Source organism: Aethalodelphis obliquidens, unplaced genomic scaffold (assembly GCF_003676395.1).
Source record: "Aethalodelphis obliquidens isolate GAN/ISIS:26980383/991018 unplaced genomic scaffold, ASM367639v1 scaffold80, whole genome shotgun sequence".
Classification (NCBI taxonomy): Eukaryota; Metazoa; Chordata; class Mammalia; order Artiodactyla; family Delphinidae; genus Aethalodelphis; species Aethalodelphis obliquidens.
Window position 1 is genome coordinate 2,094,324 of NW_020838024.1, and position 22,955 is coordinate 2,117,278.

The 22,955-nt window shown below is 38.3% G+C and overlaps 1 long non-coding RNA gene across 1 annotated transcript in view; it reads left to right on the top strand.

Moving 5' to 3' along the window:
* The first annotated feature begins 19,034 nt into the window (after positions 1-19,034).
* LOC113612650 (uncharacterized) overlaps positions 19,035-22,955 on the top strand; it is an 82,643-nt gene continuing 78,722 nt past the window's right edge. The window contains exon 1 of the long non-coding RNA XR_003429918.1: positions 19,035-19,411. This is a non-coding gene — a long non-coding RNA (uncharacterized LOC113612650). The remainder of the gene's footprint in view (positions 19,412-22,955) is intronic.

Genomic DNA, 22,955 nt, shown 5'->3' on the forward strand with positions numbered 1-22,955 from the left:
GAAGCCCTAAAAACATTACTCCCTAATCACAGCTTTGCCACCAATATCTGCTGTGAACCCACAAAAATTAATTTCATATTAAAACTGCAAGTAGTCCCAGACTCCCCTTCCTAATCATTTCCTACTTGAATTCATACACTGTTCACACCCTCTATTTAATTCCTTTCTCCCACTTCTCCCTAACTTCTGAAACCTCTAACACTATGTCCTTTGGAACTTATGGATCCATCATCAACAAATTGTTCTATATCCTCAACCTTCTCTGAAGGTTCCCCTCACTTCCTTGCTCTAATCGAAACCTGACTCCCTCCTGAGTCTACTTCTACACTATCAAGTGATAAGATGTTTTTTCTCCCATAGGATTGGGGTTAGGGTGGGGGAAGTATGTGGTCTATTCTTTATCACCACTTTTAGAGCATTCTCACTCTCCCTCTTCCCTAAAAAATACTCAGATGTGAGTCTCATGTCATCAGACTATCCCTACTACCTCCCTTATTACTTCCGTCTTCTGGCCCCCGGGTCACAGTTCATCATTTCTTAGTTTTATCTCCTGACCCACTGTACACTACTCCTATCTTAATTCTTGGTAATGCCAATAAACATGTGGGTGATCCTTCCAACACTCCGGTCACTTAGTTCCTTCACATCTCTCTTCTAATAATCTTGACCCTACCTTAGCTCCTCATCCCATAATTATAGCCTAGACTTTCTCATTACCAATAATTACAATGGCTTCATAATCTCAATTTGCTGCATGCTATTCTCTGACAACCTCTTTTCTTTTTGGTACGCTGGCCTCTCACTGCTGTGGCCTCTCCCGTTGCGGAGCACAGGCTCCAGACGCACAGGCCCAGCGGCCATGGCCCACAGGCCCAGCCCCTCCGCGGCCTGTGGGATCCTCCCGGACCGGGGCACGAACCCGCGTCCCCTGCATCGGCAGGCGGACTCCCAACCACTGTGTCACCAGGGAAGCCCTGACAACCTCTTTTCTAACTCATTTCTCTGTAGAGTAACTTTAACAAGCTTTGGATCTAACCAGAACCTCAGTCCATTGATCCTATATAATCACTATGTAAATCACTATATAAGCACTATAATCACTTACTTTCATTCATCCTCAAATCCCTTGCCCTTCTCTCTTACCTCATCACTGCCATAGCAAAACCACAACCCTGATTAATCTAGCCATTGCTTCTGAGTGGCTGCAACCCCACAACTGAACAGAGCTAGGAAACAACGCACAGCTGTGCTTTTGGTCTCAATGGAAATTCATGATCATTAACCTCATTGGGCCCTTAATGATTTTTGAGAATCGTCCTGTGTTCTCCTAGTCCATTCACTTTACCACTCTCTTAGGTGACAAATTCATACCTTCTCTTTTCTCCTCAAACCTCCAACATCTCTTTTCATATCTTCATGCAAGTGAAGTGTAATTTTTCAATGAACAAATAGCCTCCTTTTAAAGGCCAATCTCATCTTCTCTTCTATTAAAGTACATCTCCATCAACTCTTCTCTCGCCTACATTATCATTTTTTCCCTCTTCATGGTCATTCCCATTAGCATGCAAACATTCTATTTGTTCTTGCATTTTTACTTTAATGGAAACATTTATTGAGCATCTACTTGTGCTGGAGGTATGAAAAAGAAAAAGAAAAAGAATCATTGCCTGTTACCTCTACAAGTCAGAGGTAGCGCTTATCTGAGAAAGATTTTAGGATTAAAGACTGTAGATATAACGAGTTAGCTTACTTTAATATCACCTGTGAATTTCCATAATACCAGCTTCCTATTAACCAGGTAATATCTATAATAGAGGTCATTTTACTCAGAGTAGAAGATTTTTGTGAGGCTTTGCACACTTTCTGTCACTAGAGATGATAATTCAACTTAATTGTGAATTCTCATGCATAGTACCTGGCTATTTTCCTTGCAAACAACAAAGATGACTCTGCTCCTTAAATTAAGGTTAGGGTAATAATAATTGCCACAATTTATTAAATGTCAATAAATTTACTGAATGCCAGACTCTTGGCCCCAAGTTTTTGTACATCTGTTCATTTAATCCTCACTGCAATCTTGTGAGGCAAAGGGTGATCCCTTAATTCAAAGGTGGATAACTGAAAAACAAATAATTTTTTACAGGTAATAAAGATCCTCCCCATGGGTTTTATAAAATTTTTATTCTAATTGGAATAACATACAAATTCTGGTTTGAATAGTCAAAGACAAAAAAAAGCATGCACGCAGATGGTCTGAACTAAATAAATCATGTGCACTTGAGAATGAATGCTGTCTTATGAAAGAGAACACGTCAATAGCTACAGTGGACTTATTGTGTGAGTGGTTTCTGCATGACACCAGAAACCCTGGGCAATGACAGGACAATTTAGCCAACAGACAACTGGTACCATGAGGGGACATGCGGGCAGGAGGGCATGGGTGAGAAAGGAGGAGGGAACACCCAGTTATTGTTAGATAAGGTATACTTTTAAAATTAGGTGGTTTAGCTTTTTTACTCTCAACTTTATACTTTGAAAAATTTCAAACCTATAGAAAAGTTGAACGACTAGTACAATGAACAACCATATATTATTTATATACGTTCAAAAATTAACATTTTGCCGTATTTGCTTCTCTATATATATTTATATTTTTTCTCTTCTTTTGGCCGCGCAGCTTGGCGGGATCTTAGTTCCCCGACCAGGGATTGAACCCACACCCTCGGCAGTGAAAGCCAAGTCCTAACCCCTGGACCACCAGGGAATTCCCTTACTTATTTTAAAAGTTAGTTGCAGATGTCCTGATGCTTCAGCATGTATCTCTCAAGAACAAGGACATTCTACATAATAACAAGCCTTTTTATCACACTTACCAAATTTGACATGAATCCATTATTATTCTCTAATATGCAGTCTATTTCCAAATCATTCCTACTGTCCCAATGTCCTAATAATATCCAATATAAATCAGGTTTAACTCTGCTTTAGAACCTGATCATAGATCCTACATTGCATTTGGTTGTCAAGTCTCTTTAATCTCCCTTAGTCTAGAACACTCCCCCAATATTTTGGTCCTTCGTGACATTGATCTCATAGAAGAGTCCAGGCCAATTGTTTGGTAGACTGTTCCTCAGTTTCGATTAATATGATTTTTTTCTCTTCTGATAAGATTCACGTAAAACATTTTTGGTGGGAGTACCACATAGATGATGTTAAGATTAATTTGAACACATTTTCTTAATAAATGTATTGCCATAAACTGTGTTTCATTTCAGTAACTTATATGCACATTAAAATTGTTTTGGGCTTATAATGCAATTTTACGCAAAGCTGTTAAACATGAGATGAGGGGCTTCCCTGGTGGTCCAGTGGTTAAGACTTCGCCTTCCAATGCAGGGGGTGTGGGTTCGATCCCTGGTCAGGGAGCTAAGATCCCACATGCCTTGGGGCCAAAAAAACAAAACATAAAACAGAATATTGTAACAAATTCAATAAAGGCTTTAAAAAAAATGGTTCACATCAAAAAATCTTTTAAAAAAAATGAGATGAAATGTGGTCTGTACTAATTGTCATGAATAAGAAATCCCTTGCAGATTATATATTTTCATAGAAAATTTTAAAAATTAAGAATGATGCAAGCTAAAATGTGTGGATGTAATTGGTTTAAAATATTTATATATTTACCGTGTACAAGACTAACAAGTGCACTATATTATTTTTGTCTCGATGATAATGAAGTAATGTGAACCATTTTTAGCAAGTCTTAATAAGTCTTTGCTGCAATGTGGAATAAAACTAGCAAGGTGTTTGGTGAGAAATGCTAAAATTGTGAATTATAGAAACAGGAAATAGAGAAAATCTCCTGAAATAGCCTAATGCTTATTTACAATATTTATTTACAAACTGTTAATGCATGGTTTACAATAACAATGGCTGCTGTTTACTGAGTATGTGCCAGATCTGTAACAAGTATCTCCTGTAATTAGCACAACAGTCATAGGAGAAAGATATAAATATTAGCATTTTATAGGTTGGAAACAAAGCAGCTTTTAGCCATTATTCTAAATCCCTTTGGTTTTATCAGTCTACAAAAATGCTATATTTTATTGCCATTATTGATGCTGTAATGTATTCTAAACTTCAGGGTTTGTGTGTGTGTCTCTCTCATAAAAAAAAGAGAAAAACAAGCTTAAACTTATATCTTTCTAAAATTCATTTTTACTGTTTTCCCCTGACAGAGTCTTATATTCTGGATAGAACTCTGAGGATAGTATTATTTTTCTTGTTTATCACTTTATTTTTTCAATAAAAAATACTAATTTGGTACAATATAAACAGTTATATCAACAGCCAAGATGGCTAAGAAAGAAAGCTGCTGTTTATATTCTCTTTCTTAATAAGTGTTATGTTTGCTTTGGCTAAATTGTCATTTTTACAAGTTATCAGTTTGTTATTTTTCCATGTAAAAAGTGATGTGAAGGCTTAATTTTAACTTCTAAATTTTGAATCGAATTCTTAAATGAACATTATAATGATTAACTACAATATTTCTTTATTTTATTATATAAATATCTTAAAAATAACTTACGGTAAATTCATAATATTAAAGTAAACATGGAAGGCAGGGACTCCATACAGTAAACTCTCTTATTTTTAGTGCTTAGTTGTCAAAATGCCTTTATAGTAGGAGTAATTTTTAGTTCAAATCTTCACCTAGCATCTGATTTTAATTTCTGCATGATCTTCTACACCTAACTGGATATATAGAATGAAAAAATGGAGTGTGTAAACAATTGTGCTCCAATATTACTCCTAAAAGAAGATTTCCCCAAATGTCTGGCTAAGCAATCCGATGAAGGCAGATCTGGGGGAAAAAAGACTTTTGGACACATGTACATGCCTGAGGGATCAAAGAAAACCAGAGTCTAACATGTAATGCAAGTGCTATGATTCGACACACTTATTTAATTTGATGATTTAAAACTGCGATAAGAGGCATGCGAAATGTGGTGTCAAATTCAAAAAGTGTGGTGATCTGCCTTGTTTTCAACTTGTTGCTATCTGATGAAAACACTTTTCCACAAGCAAGACTGATGAGCAGATGGTGCTAATAAGGCCAATTAAGTGCTAAGCTTCTGGAAATATTTTTGTTGAGTGACATCTTCAGACTGGTTTCTGCTAACATGCATCTTAAGCCATGTGTTTCTAAGGTGCAATAGCATTAATGCTAACCGTCACTGGAATTTTCATTTTCAAGAACATGCAGTCAGTCAAGACAAATACAAGCCCTTTGCCCCAGTTCCAAAGACAGTATGTGAAGTTGAATGATGAGATTCTAACCCTTTTGGGATTCTGGGGGGCTCAGTCTAGGGCACTGGTTTCTAGTAATTGGGGCATGAAGAAGTTTTCTCTAGTCTGCAATGAAAAGAAGAGTATATAAAAAAAAACCCTCAAAAAAAGTAATAGATATTTGGGGGTGCTTTTCCCTTTTCCCTCTTAACTTTTACTTTCTTTTTTTTTTTTATTCTTGTAGTTTGGAAGTAATTGACCCTATTCTTATATTGATTTCTATCTGCATACTATGTTTTATTTAGATCACAGGTAAACAGAATTGAATTAACCATAATACATTGCCATCACTGATCCATGAACAATCCTTCTTTAACTTTTTATTTTAGTTTTAAAAATTTTACTTCCCATCCCCCCAAAAGATATGACTAATACTCACCCAAGCCAATAACTACCAATAATTTACCTCCACCTATATATTCTTCTATTATCTGTCTACCTACATATATCTCCCTGCCTGTCTCCCTCCCCCATGTATACATTGCCTTCTCCATGTATTGGGTTGGCCAAAAAGTTCGTTCAGGTTTTCCTGTAACATGTTATGGAAAAACCCGAATGAACTTTTTGGCCAACCCAATATGTGTGCATCTCCAAATTTCTCCTTTTTTATAAGGACACCGGTTAGAGTGGATTAGGGCCTACCATAATACCTCGTTTTAACTTGATTACCTCTGTAAAGACTCTGTCTCTAACTGTTACATTCTAAGGTACTGGAGGTTAGGATTTCAACATACAAATTTTGGGGGAATACAATTCAACCATAACAATAGAGAACTTGCTTTTTTGTTTATTACTATCAAGTTAACAGTGAGTCTCTTGAAAAAGTTCAAAGAGGACTTGGTTCAAGTCCTTTCCTGGAAAGGAAAGTGGGGGAAGAGAAAAAATGGAGTAATAGGAAAAAAGAAATTTTTTCTCCTTCCTTTGGTAGCATCACCCTGATTTTGCTCCAAACAGGGTTCAACCAGGGGCTGAATTGGAGCGTACCATTCCATCTTCCTATGCTGAGTTATTGGAGTAGGGATGGCTACCTGACCTAACATGGGCCAATCTTAACATCTGAGAGTGTTATTTGGGACTTTCATTGGAGCCCTTGACCTGTGGTATGATCTGTCTCCTGGAGTTGCCGGTGGCCAACTTTGACACTTCTTCGAGAGAACCTAAGTCAGCACAGGAGAAAGTATAACTGAATGATGAGGGAAAGCAGAATTATAATGACATCATCTCGAGTTCTTAGATTCAGCCATGCCTGAAGTTCACCCTTTAAACTTCCAAGTTACATGAGCTGGTAAATTTCCTATTTGGTTTAGGTTGGGCTCCTGTTATTCGTAACCAAGAGTCTTAACAGATGCTCAGTCAGTTTTTGAGGAAAGATAATAAGAAGTAGGCAATGACAGAAGTGGCATAATTTGTCACATGCTTCAAGTGAGTGCACAAATAACAGGACAGCTCTACATCTTTCTAAAATGACCTAATATATTGTCTCCTCCTTTTTCTCTTTCATTGATTGCTTCCTCTTTCAAAATAATCAAGTGAGAAGAAAAACACTCACGTTGTCTATAAGTGGCTGGATATGAGCATCACTGATGAGCTTTAACTCATGTGTACTTATTAAATATTTTGTTATTAAAACATATTTCTAATAAAGTTGCCATTCTATTATTGGTAAGGCCTTGAGCATATATGCTCTGAAATTCCATATTCCAGATGGAAGTGTATTAATCTGTGGGTAGTTACCAATTTATGAACAGGTTGTATTCTAATAGAAATTTGTAAAAAAGACTGGAGATCAGAATACATCTTCCCACAGAAATAATGTTATATAAAGGTGTTGCATACCCAAGCTAGCAACTATGGAGAGAGGCAGTATAATACGTACTAGATAAGAACTTTTCTTCCGGACCCAGGCTACCTGGGTTCAAATCCTAGCTCTGCCACTCACAAGTTTGTCCTTGTAAAATTTATGCCCACTAGAATATCTAAAATTAAAAAGACTGAACATACTAACTCTTGGTGAGGAGGTGGAGCAATAGGAACTCTGATACACTGATGGTGGGGATGTAAAATGGTACAACCACTTTGGGAACTGCTGGTAGATTCTTAAAAAGTTAAATTTATACCTACCGTATAATGCATCCATTCTACTCCCAAGAGAGATGAAAGCATATTTCCATATAAATATTGATATATATATATATTCATGACAGTTTTATTTGTAATAGCCCCAAACTGTAAACAATCCAGAATTCTATCAGTAAAAAAGTTGTTTTCTATCCGTACAGTGGAATCCTACTCAGCAATAGAAAGGAACAAACTACTGATACATGTGACAACATGGATGAGTCTCGAAGTAATTATACTGAGTGAAAGAAGCCAAACAAGAAGAGTACTTATTGTAGCATTTCATTTGTATGAAATTCTAGAAAATAAAAAACTAGTTTACAATGATAAAAGCAGATCAGGGTTGCTTGGGGATAGGGATGAAGAATAGAGAGGATAGGATTACAAAGGGGGATGAGGAACTTTGGGGGTTGATTTCATGGGTGTAGTTATACGTCAAAATTCATCAATAAACTCATCAATAAACAGCACTTTAAATATGTGCTGTTTATTATATGTTAATTATACCTCAATAAAGTTGTAAAATATATTTTTTAAAGATTCTCTTGTTGCTTCCTAATTCCTGGAAAGTCTGAAAAGCAAAGTGTTATATTTGTATTCCCTTCCCCCATCTTTTATTAAAACAATAATAACAAAAACCTCACCTTTGAACAAAAAAACAAGAAAACAAACAATTCATTCTATTTTTAAAATAAAAATTTAAAAAATACAAAGGCAAGCAATAGTCATTTATTTTATAAATCATATCAGCTTATGCCAACATTACTATAAGTGCAACACAAGGTATCAGGCACTGCTATTCTGTACTTCACCACACTTTTATGTGTTTATATAGCAAATGATAAATTTTGTACTATTAAAATTTTTCAGCTTTTCATGACACATTTTAGGAATACTAAGGTGTCATTAAGACAGAGCCCTTCTACACTAATCTAAGAGTGAACACTCTGCTGACACATTAGTTGCTGGTAGTTGGTTAATCAAAAAAGTGGTTAATGCAATGAATAGTAAATAAGTAAAATCAAAAGAAAAGATAGAATTATCACAGAAAAAGAACAAAGGATGGCAGTAATTTTAAGGTAAAATTGAGCAGAATAAAATGACAAAGCAAGATGCTAAAAAGAGTGATTTATCTGAGTTATAATTGTGAAAGAAGTAAGTGTTATCTTCGTGAAATATTAACTACATTAACATATTAAAATGGTTTATATGATCTCAGGGGAAATAATCATCAATATTCCATACCCTAGATGGCTAATTCTAAATATAGAAGCAATTACCTTTATGTATTGCAAAAGCAATGTTTGTGTCACTGTGAAGATTTCAGTTAAGTAATAAAAACAAAAACATATGTTTTTTTTGTTATACTGTTTATCAGTTCTTCCACACATCCTCTGCACCAGTTTATGAGTGCATTTGCATATTTTCTACTATTGCAGGTTATATGGCAGAGTTTTATCTTTGAAATTTCTTGTGAAATTACACAAAAGAAAAATAACTGATCTTGCATCAACAGCAAATTTATCATTTTTGTCAACCTCTGAGGGGATTCCCAAGGAATACGTTGATGCACTTAGACGAAGAAATTACTATACTGCATACGAATACAGAAGGGAACTAACTACTCATGGAAATTTTTTGAAAGACTGCCTATGCCCTAAAAGGTGCAAAACTGGTAAAATTCATATTTATCTGGCATGTATAATTTCCATAGCTGGATTAGTGAGTAATGAAATACATACTGGTTCAGTGAATAATTTTGCTATCACTTTCAACTGAATTGTACAATGACTTATTCTTATAGTATGTAGTGTGTTCACACGTAGAGGTAAAGCAAAGTAAGTGGGAATCTTTTTATCCACATTCTAACTGGTATTCCGGAAGGCTATGCCATTCACAAATGGAACAAAAATGTAAAACTCCAGTAAATTGTCTTTGCTTTGTCTAATTTTCTATCTAATTGTATCCTTGATAACAAGTAGGTAAAGCATCAGTATCATGGAATTTTTATCTAGATGTACTATTTTTAACCTTTTTTGAATTTTTTACTGTGGTAAAATATACATAACATAAAAGTCATTATTTTAACTGTTTTGAAGTGAACAATTCAGTGGCATTAAGTATATTCACAATATTGCACAACCATCAATAGTATCCATTTCCAGAACTATTTATTTATCTATCTATCTATCTATCTATTTATTTATTTAATTTATTTACTTTTGGCTGCGTTGGGTCTTCATTGCTGCGCGGGGGGCTTTCTCTAGTTGCGGTGAGTGGGGGTTACTCTTTGTGTGTTGTGTGGGCTTCTTGTTGTGGTGGCTTCTCTTGTTGAGGATCATGGGCTCTAGGCGCGTGGGCTTCAGTAGTTGTGGCACACGGGCTAGGTAGTTGTGGCACGTGGGCTCAGTAGTTGTGGCTCGTGGGCTTTGTTGCTCCACGGCATGTGGGATCTTCCCCGACCAGGGCTCGAACCCATGTCCACTGCATTGGCAGGTGGATTCTTAACCACTGCACCACCAGGGAAGCCCTCCAGAACTATTTCATCATCCCAAACAGAAACTTTATATCCACTTAAATAACTTTCCATGTCCCTCTTCCCTTAGCCTCTGGTAACCTCTATTATACTTCTGATCTCTATGACCTTGCCTGTTCTAAGTACCTCATGTAAGTGGAATCATACAATATTTGCCCTATTGTGTCTGGCTTATTTCACTTAGCATAACGCTTTCTATATTAAAGCAGGTATCAGAACTTCATTCCTTATTAAGGCTGACTAATATTCCATTATATATACACAAATACACACACACACAGACACAATTTTGTTTATCCATTCATATGTTGATGAACACTTGGGTTGTTTCCACCTTCTAGCTATTAAGAATAATGCTGCTGTGAACATTGATGCACAAGTATCTGAGTCCTTGCTTTCAATTTTCTTGTTTATATACATGGGAATGGAATTGCTGGATCATATGGTAGTTCCATGTTTAATTTTTTGAGGAACCACCATACTGTTTTCCACAGTGGCTGCACCATTGTGCATTCCCACCAGCAATGCACAGGGTTCAATTTCTCTACATCCTCCCCAACACTTGTTATTTTCCATTTTAAAATAATAACCATCCTAATGGAAGTGAGTTGTATTTCGTTGTAGCTTTGATTTGAATCTCCCTAACGATTAACGCTGTTTAATGCATTTGCTTACCATTTATATATCTTCAGCTAGTCCAGGTTGCTTGACTGCGTTGGGGGATGAAAGTGACTCTGAGGGGTCTGAGCAGTGATCAGGCCATGGTGGACTATGGCTGCTGCAATTACCTATTCACAACTTAAGTAGGCACGGAAGCGCCAAGAGATGCCCCCATGAATCCTTTGAGTTACAAAAATCCTGCCTAGCTTCTCATGATAATCAGAGTCTGTTTTTCTCTAACAGTAGAGTAACCTCTGCCTTTGCTGGTCCACTGGCACAAGGAGCCCAAAGAGACCAGATGGTATTAATAGTTGCAAGTTCAGTGAAATTCTTATTTCATTCTCTAGTACAAGTGTTCCCTTGAGAATGAGAAGTTAATCTGACAAAGCCCAAAATTTCAGAAAAGAGAAGCACAAAATCTGAAAATATGTCACTGGTAATGATGATGAGAGGGACTAATCTCTCTTCTACCTCTTGTTTTCTGGATCTGTGTACGCCAACCATTGGGAATTAGCGCCACGTATAGGTCACTGATTCAAAGCTTTCCCCACATTTCTGGGACTGTGCTCTCTCCCACCTTCTCAGAACATTGTCCTTGAAATGGAGAATTGCCCGAACGTATTGAAGGTCATTTAACCATCTAATGAGCTAGACACTTTGCGCTAAAGAAGTATGTGACAAAGCGAGTGTGTCTCGTGCTCATGTACCCACTGACACACCACTTTTGCCACAAAATGGGTCCCCTCATTAAAGGTAATGTTGTGCTGATAGACCAGGCATTCTGTAAACCTCTGAAACTGTCCTTCCAGCCCTCAGCCAAGACTGAATCAGAAGTAATACCTAATCCAGAGAAAAATGCAGTGACTGGTGCCTCCGTCAATATTTAAAGAATCCAGGATACGTCTAAAGCCCAGGTCCCCGACCCCCGGGGCCTGTTAGGAACCAGGTTGCACAGCAGGAGGTGAGCAGCGGGAGAGCAAGAGAAGCTTCATCTGCCGCTCCCCATCGCTCGCATTACCGCCTGAATCATCCACCCCACCCCGCCCCCGTCCATGGAAAAATTGTCTTCCACGGTATCAGTCCCTCGTGCCAAAAAGTTGGGGACCGCTGAAGACCAGCCGTCATTATATCCCTGCGCAATCCACTTGTTTAGTCTTTACAAAACCTTTCAAATCAAAAATATTTGGGGCCACCTTGACAATCGTTATCATTAACATGACCACCACTAAGTACCACTGCTACTGCATGTCCCAGCACTTCGCCTTCCACCTGCACTTCATCTTGACCTCTGGCAACTGAGAGTCTCAGGAATTGCAGTGGGGTCTTATTGCTGTGAGTGATGCAGTTCCCAAGTCCCATCCCAAGGGCCTGTTTTCTAGGTCTACTACTGGTACCAATTGTCTTGGTTTAGTATCTTAGATCATGTTTCCTAGGAAACGTACTCTGGGGTGGATATTTACATGCAGGAGGTATACTGAGGAGTGTTCTCTACAGCAACACCTGTAAGGGAGTGAGGAAAGCAGGAGTGAGCGAGGGAGAGGATGAACTGTGACACAGTTGCAACAGAGGGTTTGGGGGTTCCATGGAAATCTCTGGAGCTGAGCTTGCCTTTCGAAGATGTCTCAAATTGAGGCAAGGCTACTTTACCCCCAACTCTACCAGTCATTGGGTTGGGCTGGGGGGATGGGCTGTCAGCTTGGGGGAAGCAGCTCTTTTTGGCCAGGGCCACACCTGAAAGGTACTCAGCTGTGAACCATCAGCCGGCAACAGTCCCAGTGACAGAAGGGGCTGAAGGCGAGATCTGGGGTGGGGGTGGGGCGTGCACCCCTGCATTTACTACTTTTAAAGAGAAAGTAGGGTCAAGACAAATGCTTTGCTGCAGATACTCTATTTGGGAAGTGATGTCAGGGGGCAAGAGTGAGGCACAGGAGAGTGAAAAATAAGGAAGAAAAGCCAGTGCAAAGACGTGCTATATGGTTGTTTGCTGCTTTAGAAGACTGCTGCTCAATGCGCGAGATCTCAGGAGCCTTAGGAAGTTCAGCCCAGAAGTTTCTGCCTAAGGCAATAACAGAGAAGAACTTATCAATTGGCTCCCACCGGTCAAGGTTGGCACCATGGGTATTAAACTTCCCTGTGCTTCTGGGTTCCCATGTGTGAGCGCCGAGAGTGCCAAGAAAAAGTGTTGTAGAAGCCAGCATGGCTTCCCTAGGAGTAGAGTGAAATTGAAGGGTATCTAGTACTTCTGAAAATATCTGGCAGAATTTAAAATGTAAACACTCTATGATCCACAAATTTCACTTCCAGGAGTTTATACTAGAGATATTTGTGTTTAGAGGTGCAAATATCTATGTGAATTTGATAGGCTTTGGGCCTCACTGCCTGGGTTGGAGGCCAGGCTCTACCACTGTAAATGCGACACCTGTAAATTATGTCATATCTCACATAGGGTTGTTAAGAGTGTGAACTGAGTTAAAACATACAGTAGGCTTTGAACAGTGCCTTGCACATAGTAAAGTCTCAATGTATGTCAGTTATTGTTAATATTACTCTTTCAATGATATTTATTACAGCTACTATTTGTAGTGATAAAAGATGAGAACCTAAATATCTATTAATTAAATACTAGATAAAGAAATTATAGTATGACCACACATAGAGAAGTATCACACACACCATATGTGGAAAAAAAAAAGTGGAGAAAAGTGTGCCTAGTATGCTCCCATTTGTGTAAAATACGTGTGTAAGTACATATACAATACAGATTTATTAGTGTTTACCGCTAGCCGATTCTCCTCTGCTTCCTGGGTACACAGAAGTTTGATGCCACAAAGGAGATGAAAAAAATGAAAACACTGGTTGCTCCTGGGGAAGAGAACTGGGGGAACAAAGGGTCAGGGGTTGGAGGGAGACTTATTTTGCCCACTATACCCTTTTGTATAACTTGAAATTTTAGATTACAAGTGCATAAAATTGAAAAATTAAGGGGACTTCCCTGGCGGTCCAGTGGTTAAGACTTTGCCTTCCAATGCAGGGGGTGCACGTTCAATCCCTGGTCAGGCAGTTAAGATCCCATGTGCCTCGTGGCCAAAAACCCAAAAACATAAAACAGAAGCAATATTGTAACAAATTCAATAAAGACTTTAAAAAATGGTCCACATCAAAGGAATCTTAAAAAAAAATTAAGTATAGTTTGGGTCTGACGAAACCATCAACCTTCCCTAAAATTTAGGAGAACCTGAAGCCCTCGTCCCCCTGAAAACAAGAACAGAAATAAAAGACAAAAACCCTCCACCCTCCCCTCCCTGAAAGACAAAAACCACAGATTGTTTAGCCTGATTACATTGTTTTCTCCAAGAATGTTCAGCAGCTTGAATAAAGATGCAGAAAAGGACCTTTTGGGCAAAGAAGGCAGTAAAGGTAGGAGGGAGTGGAGGAGTAGATTGCGAGGAAGTGGGGGGTCATTTCACTGGAGGTCTCCAAGGGCTGGAGTTTATGCAGTGGTGCCAGAGGAAGTAATGAGGAAGAATAATTGCTGGTGATCAGGAGTTAGACACTTGAGGAAAAGATGTACTAGTCATGAAGGGGTCCAGGAACTGGCAGCTGAGATAGGCTAAAGTAAAAGGTAGCGTGATTTTGATATTTTAATACAAGTACTCTAAATGTTGGTCTTCTTTCATATTTCATTATGCTTATAATATTCTGACTGATTGCAAAATACATGGCATATTTCATGACATAGAGGGTAATGAGGAAAGAAATCTTTATCATTTTTCCCTCAGGAGCTTTTGCAAAGAAATTTCTGATTTTTCTATAAATTTTATATGCAAAGGATGGCATGACATGTTGCTGATCAATAGTGACCAAGCCAGATATTTGCAGAACAGTTATGACAAAAGGGGATGAATAATGAAGAAGATAAAAGATAACCTTGACAGATAACTCAGTTAAGAGGGAAACTGGAAAGTGTTTAAAGATCCTGATTCATACCAATAGGCCATTCTATGGAATTACATCTAAAATAATAAACAATATTTATATATATGATCCCCTTGAGTCAAAGAAATTTTTTTTTGGTGACTAGAGAACTATGGCATTTTGCAAAATAAATGAAGGATTTTATTAACATGAAATAATAGAACCCCCCTCAATAATACTGTAGCAAATATTGTGGGAGAAAATTAATTAATCAAAGTAGTTATTCAGCAACTAGACAAAAGGATGGGGCTGTTTGATCCCAGATCTTAAGGTACTTTCAGTTCATTTGGAGAGATGTGTAATAATGAGATATTCCTCACAAGAATGATGGAAAGAAAATGAGATAGTACTCATTGATGAATTTCAAGATAAAGAATAAAACTGGTATGGAAACTCAGAGAACGGTGAGCTCAGGGTAGATGAAATATGTAGTGAAGACTCAGTGGAAGTTATCATCAACTGGATTTGGAATTAGAAGACCTGGGTTAGAATCTGGTGCTGTCATTTACTAGCTTGAACAAGTTTACTTAATTTGCCCCTGCTTCTTAATTTGTAAAGTAAGAGTGATAATATTTACCTTGCCGTATTGTGAAGTACTTGTCCTATTGTCCTCAGATCTATTTCTTGCTCTTTCTGTATCACAGTTGAGTGGAGGTGACAAGCGGCTGCATGTTCTGGGTGCTATGGATTAAACTGTGTCCTGTCAAATTGATATATTGAAGCATGTATTGAATATGACTGTATCTGGAGATAGGGTCTTCAGGGGGTAATTAAGGTTAAATGAGGTCATAAGAGTGGGGCCCTAATCCAATAGGACTGTGGCCTTATGAGAAGGGGAGAGAGCAATCTCTACCCACCTGCTCCCACTGGCCATGTGAAAACACAAAGAAAGCAGCATTCTACAAGCCAGGGAGAGAATCCTCACCAAAAAATGATCATGCTGGCACCTTGATTTGGGGCTTTCCAGCCTTAAGAACTGTGAGAAATACATGTCTGTTCTTTAAGTCACCCAATCTATGGTATTTTGTTATGGCAGCCTGAGCTAAGACACCAGGTTCCCATGTCAGGAGCATCAGGTGAATGGCAGTTACAGGAGGAGACTGAAAAGTGGGATGAAGGGAAAAGCTAGAGTATTTCTCTTCTCTCTGCCTCAGCAGCATCTCCAGCCTCTTTCATGACTCAGCTCTCTGCATTTAAGCAGACTGTGCTTCTAGCTTTTGCTGGGGAAGTATGGCCCTGGGTTCCAGTAATGCCACCTCCTCCTCCTTTTGTCTCTCAAGCCCAACAGCTCTCTGCTTTTACTCATCTCTGAGTTGCCTCAACTGTCTCCCATTTCCCTTTCACCTTTTCCATCACCTGTATTATCAATTTCCTGTATTAAAGTGCCTCTGTCGTTAACATGTAACTACGTTTTCTATTCTCTGGTTGAATTTTGACTAAGACAAAGAGTAAATTTTAAAATGTAATATTGTGAAGCTGTATGTAATGTACCATACAAGTAATAATTATACAGGCATACAGATGTCATACTACACATATCTGTTTTTGCTTGTCCTGCCCGTTATGGCTGTGGAACCATATTTGTGATGTCTTTTTTGATCTAACTGATAATTCCAGAGAACCCAAAGAGGGCCCATCACAGGGCACGAGGTTGATCTAATCACAGTCCCTTTCTTAGTAATTGGAACTAAGAAACATAAAGGAACATTCTAGCTGGTGGTTGTCACTGGAGCTGAGAAGCCAAGCTATGAAGTCATGTCTGACGACCATGTTCCGATAAGTAGAAGAATCTAGTTAAGAGAGAGAGGACCAAGTGGTAGGTCACATGGCTCCTGGGAAGTAGAGAGTGTAGCCTTGGTTCCAGATAACTTTCCATTCCCCAGTTTTATACAGGCTTGGTACATTCCTACCACTATATTTTATGAGATTCTTTTATATGCTTTGTGTATCTGCATTGGGGTTAGCTTATTTGGATATCTGGGTTTTTGAGTCCTAACTAGGACATCCCTGTACACACACACACACACGCACACACATACACTTCTTCAGATGTTGAGTTGCCTTTAAAAATATTTAGCTTGTGATAGGGCAAGGAGACAGTTTTATGGAATTCTGTTTAGAATGAAGAACAGGAGCAAAAGTTTGTAGATAAGAGATTAGACTCTAGAATACCTTGTTGACTGCTCTGCTTGTTTTCACTAACCGAGAATTTATCAAGATGTCTTAAAGGTTTGGGTGAAGTTGTTTTTAAGCTAACTTTAGTAGGAATTTTATCATCTTTATTCTATAGTTACCTAATAATGTTGGTGTTCCCTGATGCCTGCTTTAAAATAACGTTAAGTATATCATTCAAAACAAAGAACCAATGATCATAACATTAAAATGTATTAAAAACTATATTTATAAACAGCATGTTTCCTCCATGCCCTGAAGGTCATGCCACCAGGTTTCTGCAAAATCAGATCAGGAAGAGAATACAGTAAAAAAGGGCTCTCTGGAAACTATCTTATTTGTCATTTCCTGAAGATAAATTTTTGAAACTCACTCAGACCACTTAATGGATCTTAATGACCAGACAGCACAGTTTTCGTGTGTTGGTTTGTCTTGCTATGAGGTATTTTGCAGTCATTCATTCCCTGCCCAGAAGCATCTTGCTACTGAGATGAACAACACTCCTGTGTTGATCAACGGCTACATTCTAAAACAGGCTGCAATGCTTTTTGGTTTCAATGTAAAATATAACCAAGAAGTGACTTGGATGGAAACATGAAATGTGCTGTCAGAGGAAAGTCTCAGTTACAAAGTTTTAAAAGACATTGGTCAACTTCACCAATATCTGGAAATTGTTTCTTTTAAAACAAAGAATATTTTCTGGACACAGTATTTGTGTGTACTATAGTGAGTTTTAGCTGATTACACAAATCCATTTGTTGTCAAAGGGCAACATATATTTTAATGAACTTTATGATTAGAGATAGTCATGTATTTTTTATTATCTTCAACTATATAATTTGAGCTGGCATTAAAGATCACATAGCCCATGTAAGAAAGCATAAGAGTTTCTCCCCACTCCAAGTATTAGATCATATTAATGATACCAATAATCATTTATATGTTATATATATTTGGCTGCTATTGTAAAATGGTCAAATATTCAAATTAAGATATAGAGTGTTGTCTTTCATGTTATCAGAAAAATTCAGTAGGATGAGAGAGGGTTAGATTAGGAGTTTGGGATTAGCAGATGCAAACTGGTATGTATAGAATGGATAAACAACAAGGTCCTACTGTATAGCACAGGGAACTCTATTCAATATCCTGTGGTAAACCATAATGGAAAAGAATATGAAAAAGAATGTATATATATATATTTATATATATATATATATATATATGTATGTATGTATAACTGAGTCACTTTGCTGTAAAGCAGTAATTAACACAACATTGTAATTCAACTATACTTTAATTTTAAAATAAATTTAAAAAAAGAAAAAAAGAAACAATCAGTAGTCATTATTAGAAACAAGACTCATTCTAGGTTTCTAAACCTGTTTGTCTCTTACAGAATCATACTGCTATGAAAAGGTCATAGGGCAGACTTTCTGAAACCTAATTTTGATGAATTAATTTATTAATAATTTAGCTTTCTACTGAATGCTTCAATAATATAACGTAAAATTAGTATCAGAAAGCATTTCTTTTTTTAATAATTAAAAATATTTATTTATCTTATTTATTTATTTTTGGCTGCATTGGGTCTTGTTTGCGGCATGCAGGTTCTTTGTTGAGGCATGCTGGATCTTTCGTTGTGGTGCTCAGGCTTCTCTCTAGTTGTGGCATGCGGGTTTTCTCTCTCTAGTTGTGGCATGCAGGTTCCAGGGCACGTGGGCTCTGTAGTTTGCAGCATGTGGGCTCTCTTGTTGAGGCGTGCGAGCTCAGTAGTTGTGGTCCGTGGGCTTAGCTGCCTTGTGGCATGTGGGATCTTAGTTCCCTGACCAGGGATCGAGCCCACGTCCCCTGTATTGGAAGGTTGATTGTTTACCACTGGACCACCAGGAAAGTCTCGGTACCAGAAAATACTTCTTTAAAAGGCAGGTGTTACTAGAGAATGGACTTGAGGATATGGGGAGGGGGAAGGGTAAGCTGTGACAAAGTGAGAGAGAGGCATGGACATATATACACTACCAAATGTAAAGTAGATAGCGAGTGGGAAGCTGCTGCAAAGCACAGGGAGATCAGCTCGGTGCTTTGAGACGACCTAGAATGGTGGGATAGGGAGTGTGGAAGGGAGGCTCAAGAGGGAGGTGATATGGGGATATATGTATACATAGAGTGGATTCACTTTGTTGTACAGCAGAAACTAATACAACATTGTAAAGCAATTATACTCCAATAAAGATGTATTAAAAAATAAAAAAATAAAAGGCAGGTGTCTTATGCATTTTAAAATTAAATGTTTTAAAATAAGAAAATTTTGTTTAAAAATTGGTCCTACTGGACCCTTTAACCATAACAGGTGCTGTACTAATATTTACTGTTTTGCATTTCATTGCTGTCAAGATCTGTCTTTTAAGTTCTGCCACTTTTCTTTTTTACACATCTGATGTCGCTTCTGACATCACCATGAGATGAACCTGCTCCATAAGCCCAGTGGCCCCAGAAGGTAGATGAGAGACATATGGAGCAGAGCTGCCTCATTTGAGCTGCCCAACCACAAGCCCAGCCAAGATCAGCCAACCACAAGCTCATGAGCTATAAATACCTCTTGATGTAAGTAAGGCTAATGAAGATTTGTGGTCATGTTAAGTGTTGTTGTTGTAGTCATAGTTAATTGGTATGACAGTAATGGTAGATTATTATTGAACTCAGTAGTTCCAATAACATTTTGGTTCCCTCTTTTGTAATTGTGACAAATGTAATAGCTTCCCTAGTGGATCAGTTTATGGTGTTCTGGGAATCATTCTGGAAGCTCAGTATAGAGTTTGCTGCTTCAGTACTTCAAACAATTTTTATCTAATTCCCTTTCTGCTTGAAATAACTATACAACCTCACATCCATTAGCATGGCTACTATAGAAAAACAAAACAAATAACAAGTGTTGGTAAGGATATGGAGATACTATAACATTTTCACACTGTTTTGGGGAATGTAAAATGGTACAGCTGCTATGGAAAACAGTATGGGAGGTCCTCAAATAATTAAAAATAGAATTATCATGTTATCCAGCAATTCCACTTCTGCATATGTACCCAAAAGAATTGAAAGCAGGGACTTGAAGAGAGACTTGTATACCCATATTTATAGCATTATGCACAATAGCCAAGGGGTGGAAGCAATCTAAGTGTCCATCAACAGACAAATGGATAAACAAACTGTGGTATATACAGACACTGGAATATTATTCAGACTTAAAAAGGAAGAAAATTCTGACACATGCTACAACATGGATGAACCTCGAGGATATTACATTGAGTGAAATACTACATGATTCAATTTATGTGAGGTACCTAAGGTAATCAAATTCAAAGAGATAAAAAATAGAATGGTGATTCCCAGGAACTGGAAAGAGGGAGTTTGGGGTATTATTGCTTAATGGGTACAGAGTGTCAGTTTTGCAAAATGAAAAGAGTTCTGGAGATGGATGGTGATGGTGGTTATACGACAATGTAAATGTACTTAATACCACTGAACTGTACACTTAAAAGTGGTTAAAGACATAGAAAACAAACTATGGTTACCAAAGAGGAAAGGGGTAGGGAGGGATCAATTAGGAGCTTGGGATGAATAGATACACATTACTTTATATAAAATAGTTAAACAACAAGGTCCTACTACATAGCACAGAGAGCTATATTCACTATCTTGTAATAACCTGTAATGGAAAAGAATCTGAAAAAGAATATATATTTATACATACATATATATATATATGACTGAATCACTTTGTTATACACCAGAAACTAACACAACGTCGTAAATCAACTCTACTTACATTTTTAAAATTTATTTATTTATTTTTGGCTGTGTTGGGTCTTCGCTGCTGCGCACAGGCTTTTCTCTAGTTGCGGTGAGCGGGGGTCACTCCTCGTTCTGGTGTGCGGACCTCTCACTGCGCTGGCCTCTCTTGTTGTGGAGCACAGGCTCCAGACACGCGGGCTTCAGTAGTTGTGGCTCATGGGCTCTAGAGTGCAGGCTCGGTAGTTGTGGCACACAGGCTCAGTTCCTCCGTGACATGTGGGATCTTCCCGGACCAGGGCTTGAACCCGTGTCCCTTGCATTGGCAGGTGGATTGCTAACCACTGCACCACCAGGGAAGTCCCAACTCTACTTAATTTTTTAAAAAAATGGTTAAGACGGTAAATTTTACGTTGTATGTCTCTTACCACAATTAAAAATAATTTTAAAATGAAAAAAATAACTAGAGAGATTTCCTTGTCTGTACTAAAACCTGAATGATTCACCAGATGAGAGCAGAGACCTCTGGGAAGGACCATACGAATCATTCACAATAATTCCCAAACTGGGCCTCTGCATTTGATGTCATTCATGACATTCCACATGCCCCCACCCAGTAGGGGGAGCCTAATTAAGGTTGAGGAGGGGACCCTCTTTCTGATCATGAAGGGGTGTTTCTTCCTAATCTGAGTGAAGAATAGAAAGTAGAGAATTCAGTCTTACAGTGTCTCATATCTGCAGAGTTGTTTTCCTTATTAGGATCCTCTTTGGTGGCTGATACAGACGGGTTATCCCACCTAGTAGCTCACTGGGATGACTGTCCACTCAGATGAGGGCATTATAAGTACCACATAATGAGACCCGGCAACTCATGGAGCCTTCCTGGTGGGGCTCCATGTTCTATGTGAGGCCACGCATACCTGCCTCGACTCTTCTGAGGAGAAGAGCAATGCCATCTCTTCAGCTTTCCTCCAAATCACTGAGATGTGGGATTTGAGTTGCAGAGATGCATTATGAAGCCTGATAATGGACCAGGCTTCAGTCCCAGTGATTTCCAGTGGAAAAAAATCAGGAAGTCCTAGTGTGATAAACTGAGATGGGCGTGTGGCAGGTTGTGGGAGCAAAGAACAAATTCAGGAAAAGCAAAGTGAAAGGGTGGAAGACAGTTGCTAGAAGAGGAAGCATGGGACCTAGCTTTCAATTTTACTGAGTGCTAGTGCTGGTTACACAATGTGTGATGAGTCAGCCTGGGTTAAAGGCACAGTTGGAGATAAACCTTAGATTACCTTGATTTTTGTACAAGAAAATTATCTTACTAAAATTGGTAAATATTTTGGCCCTGAACCTTACGCCTTTAACCTTCTGCATTAAAACTGAACAGATTAAAAGGAAAAAGTCACTGCAGGTGAAGGTTGGCGTGAGGAGTTACTCTGGACTGTGCCTCCCACTCTCCCTATCAAACTTTGTTCTCCCTGGCTCCTGTTTTGTGATTCCACACCCACATTATCCTTGCATCACCCAGAGGACTGACCACTCTGGCCCTAACCTTGAAGAACTCAATTTAGTTGAGGAGACAGCCATATAAACAGATTCAAATAGTAGATAGCAAGTGCTGAAACAGGGACATAACTCAAGTGCTATGGAAACAGAAGACAAAGCAGCTAATTCCACCTGGGGCTATTGGAGATGCAAGAACACAAAGGCTCTGAAAGATGAAGAGGGGATATCCAAGCCAAGAGGTTAGGCAAGGACATTTCAGGAAGAAGGACCACAGGTCTTCTCTATCTAGTTGTGATTCTTGGGATCTTCATTTTTAGGCAAGTAAAGAGTCTGGGCTGGTTGTGAACTTGGAGACTCACCATGTGTTCCTTGACAGCTACTGGGGAAAGAGAGTCCATTTGGAAAGTTAGTGTTTTGGAAAAAATTTTTTTAAAAAGTTAACTCCTCTTTGAGAAACCATCTCTGATATATAACTTCTAAAAAGATAGGCATTTGCTTCTTGTGAGTTGAGAACTTTAATGGATGAGGTACATCATCTGAAAGTAATAGCCACAGGAAATATTAGGATCAGATCACAGGTACAAAGTCAACTTGATGTATATATTGCTTTTCCTTTTTTTGGACTGGCTGTTTCGTTTTGTTTTTTTTTTTTTTAAAGGAAAAACAATTGAACCTCTGAATCATGTGATTTTTAACTTAAAAAAAAAAACCCAAAAAGCAAAATCAAACAACCTCTAAACATGCTACTGTATGTTCCATAAAGAAAGCAAAGTGGCCAAGTAGAGGTGTTTAGGACAAGATAGTACCTCAGCCTGGAGCAAGCAGGAATTGAAGTAATTAATGTTTTTGCAGACCAGTG